The sequence below is a fragment of the Crocodylus porosus genome, unplaced genomic scaffold (assembly GCF_001723895.1).
Source record: "Crocodylus porosus isolate Cpor-Errol unplaced genomic scaffold, CroPor_comp1, whole genome shotgun sequence".
Lineage (NCBI taxonomy): Eukaryota > Metazoa > Chordata > Crocodylia > Crocodylidae > Crocodylus > Crocodylus porosus.
Genome location: NW_017728907.1, coordinates 51,905,163 through 51,916,690, shown reverse-complemented (window position 1 = coordinate 51,916,690; position 11,528 = coordinate 51,905,163).

Below are 11,528 nucleotides of genomic sequence, written 5' to 3'. Positions count from 1 at the left end.
GGGGGGCTGGACTTGATGATCTCCCGAGGTCCCTTCCAGCACTGGTGTCTATGAAATCTATGAAAGTGTTGTTTTGGTGCCTACAAGGTTGATGTGGAGCTGACTTAGATGTGTCTTCCATTCTTCCCCTGGTCTTCTTTGATATATCTGTCACCTTTTCTTACAGCTTTTCACCAACACTAGTCTTGTTTTGCTCAAACAGCATTTAGTAGCGAAGCTCCATTTTTAAAGAGAAAGTCATAAGTAAAACTTTACATAACAGAACTACCGAGCTTAGCAGATATACGATTTTTCTGTGGCCAAGGAAGGTTTGGATTTGCACTCACATGCCGTGCATCATGTAACCTGCCATTCCTTCATACAAAGAAATGTTCTTTCAATCTGGGACTTTTCTCTCCCTTTTCCTTCAAAAATAAAAGTGGTGTTAATTTTGGAGGCGAGGGGGGAGGAGGTGGGAAGGAGGCAGAAACACCCAGTCCTATTTTTAAAGACCAAAAGAAGTGACTGTTGCTTGAACCATTCCTGGGTTACATTTCAGACACTTGCACAGCTTTGTTAGAATGGCTTGCTGCAGCCTTATTTCAACTTTGTTAAAAAAAATGTTTTTTTTTCAGGGAAATAAATTATCCAACATACACTTTATTCCACTAACTAAACCATGTGAGGCAACCCCCATGGATCATAAAATAATATGATATTGTACATGAAAAACATTATTGGTTATGACAACTTATTGTATCCTTCTGAGAACTGCTTCTAAGATATCTGCCCTGATTTAGGATTCTGGTCTAAAACAGCTTTCAGAAATGGTTTAAAGAAGAAGATGCCACAGGGACAGAGGTCCTGGAAGGAGAAGAGAGGACAGACATGTAGTATCGATGACACAGAGAGGAAGCGCTCCAACTACCCTAGTAATGATTTCACAGATCAGGGTGAGAATGATAATGATGATGAAGAAAGGGCTACAAGGATAATCTAAAAAGATGGAAGATAATGGGTGGTGTGTTTAATTTGTTCCAATCAAAAACACAGGTGATTTATTCTCTATTTTAGATAAAACAGTTACCTGAGCCCTCCACTTGCCCCACTGAGCCCAACCCTTCTTGCCCAAGACCCTTCTTTGATCCCCACTTTCATTTCCTCCTTCCCGTCCAATTTAGTGAACTAGTCTCTGTGCCCACCTCCAGTTTCTTCTCACCAGGAAATCTACCCTGGACCTCATCTTTCTCTCCAACTGCAGCCCCCGCCTTGCTTTCTCCTACATCATTATGTCCTTCTTTTACCATCATATCCAAGCATTTCAGTCTTGTATGTTAATCCTTGCTACAGCCTTGTGTAGGAGAGAGGCACTGTTTCTATTTTAGAGCAGGGGAACTGAAATATAGAGGAACAAATTCTCAGATCCTGAAAGGCCTAGAGCATCCCTTGATTTGCTTTCATACCTTTGGGGGTGCAAACATTAAAGTAGCTTGTGCAAGGTGGTGCAGGAAATCTGTGGGAGAGCAACAAACTGAACCTAGGCTTCCAGGGATGGCACCCAAACCTTTGCACCATCTGTGCTCTCACCTTCCTTACCTTCATTTCCCGCCCCGCTGAACACGCTGTCTGCAACCACTGCCTCCGTTTTGCTCTTCCAGTCCCATTCCTTTGAACTTCACTGAAGCAAGGCTTACCAAAGTCCCAAATAACACTGCATGGCCAGACTGTAGGGCCTCTCCTCCACCCTTTTCCTCCTCAACCCTTTTGTTACTTTCAGTCCCATCCATCATGCTCTCCCACAGGGCTGTCCAACTTCTAAACCCCCAGAGGGGACTGCATGCTGCATGCCAGGCGAGTCACGGGCCACTGGGCCACACAGCATGTAGATGCTCCCTCCAACCCCCAGCTGCACCATATACTCATGCAAGCCCCTCTTACTGCTGTACTGGATGACTCCCCCCACCCCCCTGCACCACATGGGCATGTCAGTGTGATCCCCCTGCCCCACAGCATGTGGATGCGTGAGCGCAATCCTCCACCCCCAATGACAACGTGCACCCTTGGAGGCATCCACCACTGATGCACTGCATGGGCACACCTCTCTGCCCCACTTGTGGCCACAGTTGTCCCCCCACACCCTGCTGCATGGCCCTGGACTCGCCCGTCACTCCCCGCACTGCTCTCCCCACTGCCCCTGGCACAAAGCAGCAGCCGAAGGAGGGAAGTGGTGGGGGGAGTGGCAGCCAGGTAAGACCCCAGGGTCTGGATGTTAACCCCGTGTGGATCTCATGAGGCCGGCTGACAGCCCTGCTCTCCTACTTAGCAGTCTGTCCTCCTTGGCCATTAAGATAATCTTCTGAATGTACTTGTTGTTTGTTCAACTTTCCCTCAAAGGGTCTCCCTCCCTTTTACCCCCTGCAAAACCTCATAGGGCTCCTTCTTCACTCCCCTCTCATTCCCCCTAGATTATATATGTATATATCTCTTTGTATTTTTTGTCTGTTTCTGGATGTGTTTATCCACTCATGGGTGCAAAGATACCAGACAAATCCACATGACTCACTGGTCTGCTGATCAGATCTTTACACCAGTGACGCACTGCTCTGCCTGGTCTTCCTCCATCCAATCCTGGATCTGGGCCTGTCTCTCTGCTGGCTCCTCCTGGGTATTCTTCTATCAGTTTAAACTTGTCATGACTGAAATTTAATTCCCTTCTTTTCCCTCCCAACCTGGTTCTTCTGTGTCACTGTTGACAAAATCAGCATCTTCTTTACGCAGCCCTGCAACCTGGTGTCAACTTTGATTCCCTTCCTTTCTTCCTCCCACATCCAAATTGCCTTTGTAGAAATAGTGAACATTAAAAAGTGAATGCAGAAGAGTGCATCAAGCTGGATGTTTCATGACACATGTAGGATAAAGGAAGTGCTGGTGCAGGATAAGAGACCTAATAGCTTCTTAAACTCAAAGAGCTTGTGCTTGTAGCAACAACCGCCACAGAGGATATTGAAAATGTGCTAAGTGAGGGGTCTTCAGACATTCTGGCTAGTTAATATAGGACTTAATGGGGCACCAAATCACCTGGTTTGCTGCTGCACCTGCCTAGTGAAAGTCCAAATTAAGAAACATGCAGTAGGGGACAAGCAGAGTTATGTGGCTTTGCTTATTAGTTCGTACAAGCATCCCATTAGGAGTGTCTGGTCTACTATTGTTTGCTTTTAAACATATATAATGAAATGATGGGCAGATCGTTTTTGTCTCTGAGCCAAACTGTGCTCCCAAATATACCTGGGAGGCCTCATTGAGGTGAGGTGACATGTTAATGAGGAGAACAGAATTCGTCCAGAGATCTTGGCTGAAATATCTTTAATAAAACAGTAACATGAACAGTGTCAGGTACCTTTGTCATATCCTTTATCCTTTCATTGTATCCCATCACCTTCTGTGGGTATGAATAATACTGAGGAATGACTTTGGAGTTCATATCATTCTTTACCCAAAAAGCCTAACTTGTATGTACCAAAAGAACGAGTAGTGAAAATGCATTAACTTTGGTTCCAGGACCGCATTTGAATCTCTCCCAGAAGAGACAGACTTAGCGGAGACTGACTTCATTTTTTGGCTTGTATATTTCAATGTCTGTAACGGCACAGGAAGCAGCCTGCAGTGACAAATAACTCGAATAGATGAGGCTAAATCACTGTTTTATTGGGATTATGTGACAAAATTGAAAGTAAAACAGAACGTTAGATGTTGCCATAAATCTTTAATGAATGTTCCATGTTTTTGTGATGTGTCAAAGATAGTCAAATACAGGCCTTCTTTTTTCATTAATAGAAGAGTTCATCCTGCAGTCTTGCTGCAGAGGGGCAGGGAGTGTGTGCTACGTGGCGCCATATGTCGTCTTTTGCCTCTGGAGACGTGAGTTCAGATCTGGTCCTGGGTCACAACTGAAATATATTTTAGTATTTTTAGACCTTCTCACCCAAATCTATTCTTGTTTATAAATTACTATACCCTAGTTACTTACTGTTTGAGTCTCTGGGCCTTGTCTCTTGGGACACAGCGTATGTTTTAGCTGAGATTGTCATAAACATTACAGTGCTACAGTAAAGTCAGAACATGCTCTGAGACTCCAGAGCAGCGCGGAGGCTGGGACTGACAAGCTGTTGATTGTCGGTCCCGAGCTCAGCACCGCAATGGGGTGGTGCACTTGCATGAACTCACAGAGCAGTCCCATGATAGCTGAATATGTTTGACTTAATATGACCTGGAGATAACATCTCCAGCCAAAAGTCTTCTCTTTGCTATGATACGATTGCATTTAGCAAGTGTTGTAATGCTTGAACGCATGGAGGCTTGCATTTTAAGTTCGGTTAACATGTGCTAAGTGTCCCATTCAATAAGACCCTGTCTTTGAAAGAAACAGCTGAGTCTACTTTGTTGATGCATTATTCTGAAAACAAACTTGACTACATTTTCTCCCCCAAAAGAACTTCGAGCACAATATCTATGTGGGACTGTGTGACGGAAACAGGATTTTTTTCCCCTTGATGGATCTAACTAGATGCCCATGGAAGCATTTTATTATATCTCAGGACATAGTCTAGAGCCATGGGTCTGGTACGTATCAATGGAAAACTTCATTTTAATTGAAGTGTCTCGGGGACTTAGGATGGTACAAGATACACTTGGCTTGCCCTGCTCATCTTACGTGCCCGTCCCTCTCTTGCTCATTTCTGCTGAAGCTTTGGACAATTCTTTCTCTTCCTTTCACTCATGCAGCCCGGGGCTGTACATTCACTACTGTTGCAACATGTATTTAACAAGGAGGGTAATTAGTGGTTGGGACAACATGCTTCTCTATTGCTGGTAGTATTGTAGGTGGGGGGAGCTGCTATTTCCCCACCTCTACGAAAACCTCATTACACTACTGATCACTTGAAATCTTTAAAGCAAGACTGGCTGTCTTTCTAAAGTCATCCCATGGCTCATACACAAGTTATTGGCACTGGTGTAGGATTTACCAAGTGACACTCTCTGGCCTGTGGTCTTCAGGAAGTCAGACCTGGTGATCACTTTAGCTCTTCCCAGCCGTACAAATCTATGCATCTATTGCTCCCCCTTTGACCTCACTTCTGCTCTTACAATCTGATATTACACCCTGCAGTCTGCTTTAGTTTGTGGTGGATTCTTCCTTTCCTCGGTGCTTAATTCTTCCATTTTATGTTCGCCCTATGCAGCTTGCAATAAGATTGTCTTGCAATTCCATTTTAAAATCAGCTATAAGCACTGAATGTTGTTTCTCATTTGCACCATTTAAGCTTCTGCAAAGAGTTAGACTGAAATTCCCCAATCTTCTCCCATGCCGGTCACAGGCAGTCTGAATATTTGGGATTAATGCAGAGGAGATGAATTTCACCAGACACGCTGGTGCCTTTGGTATTTTACATTATGTATTTGCTAGAATGATCCCAGAAAAATAACCAGTTTGACTATTTTCTTTTTTAAAAAAGAATGTAATTATTATTCAATCCACTTTAATATACTTTAACAATGAGTTAAAGCGATGCATTAAACAGAAAAAAATGTATCCCGAGTATATTATATACGACCGAAACGCTGTGTTACTAATTCATTATTTTTAAAGATAATAAATCTGGGTTCAGATCTTGAACTCACTTGAGCTCATTTTCAACAAAGAAACTCCAGGGTAAGACCATTGCAGATAATGAACTCTGATTGTCCTGGGCTTTGACTGGAATCAAACCTGGCCCGGGACAATTATTGACCTGTGCAACTCGAACAGCAACTAAATCCTGTCTGATTGTCCTGTGAAAAAAGTGTTATCTTGGATACTTCAAAGGTACCTAAAGTGGGACAATAAGCCTGTAGGTCTGGAGGGTCCCAGGATAAAAGGCTTTGTCCTGGGGTGTTTTTACACTGAGTTATTTCAGATTTACACCACTGTCACTGACATCTGGCACCAGGTAATTTGCTGTAAAATGATGTGAGAAGCTCAGATTTCACTGTAGTGCAAAGGACTGATAGGGAAGCAATTTGCAAAGGCAGATAATGTTTTCCTGGGTTTGTGCAAGAGGTGAGGAGGGGTAAGAAGGATTCTGCAGTTCCCCAAATTAAGAGGAGGAAAAAATATTTGAGGGTTGTTTTATGGTTATAACATGCATGCACCTTAGTTAAATTAAAAATGGTTATTAATGCCACCTTGTGCTTTTCACTAGTCAATGTAGTCAGTGCTTTTGTCTTGATTCACCAGTACTTCAACAGTTTCATAAAGTTCATACTGTCATCTTAGTTAAACTAATAGTGCAAATAGACAAAAAAAAAATGATGAAATCTTTAACATTCAATTTTCCACTTGGAAGTCAGGTTGATCTTAAATTAAAGGGAAAATACATATTTAAGACAATAAGACAACAGACTTTGAAATGACATCAGCTTTAATTTGTTTATGTGAGCATGAAAGGGGAGGCGGTGACACTGGTATCCTATGGGACTGTAAATGGCACCTCCTGCTGTGGTATCAAATTTAACATTTGCAACCTGCTGTGCCTCTCTGGTGCTGAGTGTAGAGGGTGGCGCCTGACTTCTTGGCGCCAGGGACCCAGCAAAGGTGTCTAATAGATGCAGACGTGGAGATGAGGATTGCTTACTTAAGCCTGCTATGACACATGTCCGCCGGGGACAGCCAGCTGATCCCCAACCTGACCCAGGAGAGTGGGGGAGGCTCCAGAAGCAGTTTGTGGCTTTAATAATTTACATACCCTCAGTTAATCTCCCTTACAAGCAGCCAATTAGTAGGGGAATATTCATAGGACCTTGATTTTTTTTTTTAAGGCTGATCAATTAGTGAGAAAGTAATGAGGTCATAGAATAGCAGGTGTGAATATTAATCTTTTTTCCCTCTTTAAAAACCCAATCAGTGTTGTAAACATTTCTCAGAAAAAAGGCAGGACAGACTGGAGAGTATGTTTGTGAAGCTTTCTGGCGCCGCTTTGCATGACTTTACAACTGTATAAAAGCTTGTAGTCAAATGTCTGAGGTTGATTTTTACTCATTAGGGGCCTGATCTTGCAAACCTTCATGGAAAGAGCTTTAAACACGAGTGTTTCCATTAGGTTACAGGGGCCTGGTCGCAAGAGTAAGCCAATTCATAGGTGTCGGTCTTTGCAGGATTAGGGCCTTTAATAATCTGGGACACAGCACCCTTTTAAAATGTTTGTTCTGTAGCACCTGCATGATGCAGCAAAGATTTTAGGAGCCCCATTAGCTACTTAACGTACCAGCTAATGACTGGCAGACTTGAAGGAATGCAGCTGTACAGTGCCCAGCCTGGTCCAGGCAGGTTAATGGTACCAAATGGCTTCAACAGTTTATGGGACAAGTGAAAAAAGCTTTGCTAGTGACCTGATATTTAAATCCTAAGGTTTAAGAAATAAGGAGAGATGGTGTTTTACCTTTATGTTGATAGCAATACAGAGGAGGAAGAGAGAGAGAGAGAAAGGAATGTACCACATTAGAGATTTTGTTTTTAACCTGCAATCCAAATGAACCTCCATTTGCTGTGGAGTTTAATAGTGATATATTTGCATTCTCCTCCTAACCCTCCTTAGTCTAATTATATTCCCCCTCCCAAATCCATCACCATGTCAGCTCCTAGTCTATAAGAGAATCTGGATGCTAAAGGTTGTAAGTATCTGCAGCCTTGGTAATCTTGCCTTTTGGGTGCAACAACAATAAAACGGGGAGAGGAAAAAAACACCCACATGTACCAAGCAAAGGTGCCGCAAATAGAATACATCATGGAAAAAATACTTAAGGAAAAAATTAAGCTCAAATGCCGAGTCTAGTTTTTACCACAAAAGCACCGAGCTGATTTTTCATAAAATAAAAGAAGTCCCTGAATTGAGAAATATGTGTGTCTCTTAGATTGGATTGTGCAGTGAACAGTATCAAGAACTAAGCAATAATAAATCATCAGGCTGTATGTCAGAGTGAGCGGTACAAGATAAACCCCTGTTGGAATTGTCATGAAGGTGACCTTATGAGCTACCACAGAAGAACTGGAAAAAAAAATCAATGGTTTCTTTAAAACTCCAGAGCAAATCTATGCATGCTTTCACTAGATTTTCTATTTTAATTTGCTCTTTATTAAATGAATTATTGCTCTATCTAGGGAATGCTGCATGACAAAATTATTGAAGATGCTGTTGGTGCAATGCTATTTGTAGCAAATGAAATCCTGCTGTGTGCAATTCAGAACATCATATTGAACAGTCCAGATAGGAGCATCTGTGAATAGCTCTTAAGACTTTAGACCTGCCTTGGTTAGCTTGTTTGTTTTTCCCCCCATCCCCTTCATGTTATTGATCCAGAATTCATCATACGTTTGTGCAGAATGGCTTTTCAGATGCTGGGAACATATTTGGAGGCAGGTCAAGTGAACTGAATAGAGGCATAAAATCTGCTGATTCTTAGAAGATGTCAGCACATGACAGAAGGCCTATAGAGTGGGAGACCTCTTAAACTAGTATTGACATTGCCCAGAAATTCGCAGCATAAAAGGAAGAGTGCTCTGTCTCATAAACAAAGCTTGCACTAGCAGCAGTGCCTTTGTGAGCACTGACAAATAATACACCCCCCTTTGCATGTACTGTACTATGAGAGGCGCACTCACTGTTGGTTTTTGAAAACTACAGCTAAGGCCAGAGGATAAGCAACGTTACAAATACAAAATATTTTACTCATCGAATGTCACTGCCCCCACGTTCTCTCGATAACACATCATTCAACTGCAATCCAGTGCCCTCTGGCCCATGCTTTTACAGGAAAGGTAAAGATCAAAAAGTGGACGCTTTTTGCATTATCTGTAAGAATTAGGAGCTCTGAGTTCAATGCCGGGCTTTGCCACGGACTTACGCTGTCACACTGGGCAGGTTATTTAATCTCGCTGTACCTCATCTTGCTTTTCCTGAGATAGATCAGGGGTAATGACACTTCAGTGACCCACAGGGGCAGTTAAAACTTTTATTAATGTTTAAATAGGTCTTTGTGATCCTGAGTTGGTAAGCTGTACAGAAGTAGGAAAAAGTAGTATACTACTATTAGTATCGCTGCCACTCCTAAACTTTTTGATGGTGTTATTTTCAAGGTTTGTATAAATATCCTTTGCAACTAGAATGGGAGTGGTTTTTATCAGAACGAATGTAAGACAAAGTTATGCTTTCCAATATCCTTATATTGAGATTTTTTTCCCTTCCAATTAAAGCACCCTGAGTGTCACGTGTATCAGTGTCCCTGCATTGAAAACTGGCAGCAGGGGCACTTGCGAGCTTCAGTTAAAGTGTCCCCACCACCATTTTTCAGCGTGGGGACACTGACATACATGACGCTGGAGTCTGCTGGAGCATGGTAAATTTAATCTTAAATTTAAGATTAATCAAGTCTGGTCCGATGTGCTGTAATTACAGTGCGTTGGAGCAGCCTCGATGCATGTGTATAGGCGCCAAGGAGACTTCTTTTTTGGGGGCTGCTAAACCAAGATGGTTCGTAAGTAGTGTATTCACTAACAAACAGTTCTTTATTGATTGGTAATGCCTCTGAGCCTCAAAGTGGGTTGCAAGAAGCTCTCCACAGTGTTTTTAATAGGACCAAAGGATGAGTCATGCTTGCGATGAACTGAGGAATTCTAAGTATTTGTCACACACTGTGCATTTCTTTTAAGAATATTCAAGTGTTCTAAAAGCATTTGAATAAATGACTTAAACAGTGAATTTGTTGGTCTAAATCAATGTAACTGAGGCCTTAGTGGCTTTTGAAATATATATAGTGTACACTTCACCCGTTTTTGTGAAGTTTGCTACTTGAATGTTAAATGACTGGCAATTTTAGAAACTGAAGTGCTCTTTTCTCCAGTCCAGCTGGAGTGCCTACAGCTGCTGTAAGCTTTTTCAATGGCATCATTTTTGGTCTCATCACAAGGATTCTCAGGAGCAGTCTCCACCCTCATGTGACAAGGTAGATTGTTTCTGTAACAGTATAACACCTCCCCATGCCCACTCATTTCACATTGGACCACAAATATGGCTTCAACCACATCAGGGCACTGGCTCATGCACTACACCATCCCGATCTCTATTACCCCTGTTTATTTTCTACAAACAGAGGTGCATTGTATGTCATTTTGCTTTACTTGAAACAGTCAAGATCCCACTCCCCTTGGTTCAGTTCAGATATACATTGAGAACCAGGGCCTGGACATCCAGGCAAATGGTAAACTTCCAGACACTGGGATCCACAAGCACATACATAATGAAACTTCTTCCGGTTCTTTTGTGAGAATACCATTGCCGTACCTGAGCCTGGAGAAGGGCCTTAACTTGTGCCGGCTGTTTGACTGGACGGCAATTAGTGATCAGTGCCAAGAACTAGGGTTACCGTACGTCCGGGTTTCCTGGACACATCCTCTTGCTGAGCCCTCTGATCTCCATCTGGGGGTGGGGTTTAAAATCTGACCAAATGTCCTGGATTTTGCTTTGCCCGGCCAGTGGGAGCAGGGGGAGGGTGATGGGAGGCAGCAAGGAGCACAGACATACCTGCCCGCAGCTACGGAGGTGCGAGCAGACCCACGTGGTGCTCCTTGCTCCCCCTGCTCCCACCCCTGGAGCACGGCTAAATCCCGGACATTTGGTCAGGGCAGGGGGATGGGGCTCTGACAGGGCAGGGGAGTGGGGCCGAGGGGGCTGCCTGCTCATCCAGCGGGGGAAAAGGGGTGGGGGTCCTCCGAGGACAGCAGGGTACTCTGTGGTTGGCCAGCAGCACGAGGGCCAGCGCCTGGGCTCTCAGCGGCCGAGTGGCCAGGAGATGCTGCTGGGGGGTGGCAAAGGAGGGGGCTTGGTAGTGAGGGGCAACAAAGTGGGGAAGGGTAGGACACCAGCATGCTACTACCTCCCACATTCATATTCCACCCCCCCAATGTGACAGATATCCTTATTTTTGGACCTGGAAATATGGTAACCTAACACCACATACTTTTATCATCAAGGGGGAGGAGGGGCTGGAGAAAGGGGGAGGGTACCATGGGGGGGAACCCCTGCCAGGCCCCATCCCCTGTCTGCTCCCCCAGCCTCCCTGACCCCCAGCCCCCCCATGGCTGCTCCGCCCACTCCAGCTCCCAGCCCTTTAAAAAAAGCCCCCACTCACCAGGTGGGGGTGGCAATGCCAACTGCCTCCCACTGCCCCACACTGCATGGGGGGAGCTCTGCCATGAACCCCCGACTCCCCCCCCGCTCCGCCCATGGCTGCCTCGCCGGCCCCAGCTCCAGCTCTTTAAGGAAAAAAAATGAGAAAAACCTGGGACTCAGCATCCCTGCAGTGGCCTTGGGGCTTCATGCAGAGCCCCCCATGTGGCATGGGGCAGTGGGGGGCAGCAGAGGTCGCTCCCCACCGGGCAGCAGTGGTGAGCCCCGGGGTTTTGGGTTTTTTTTTCTTAAAGGGCCGGAGCTGGGGTAGGTGGGGCAGCCATGGGGGGG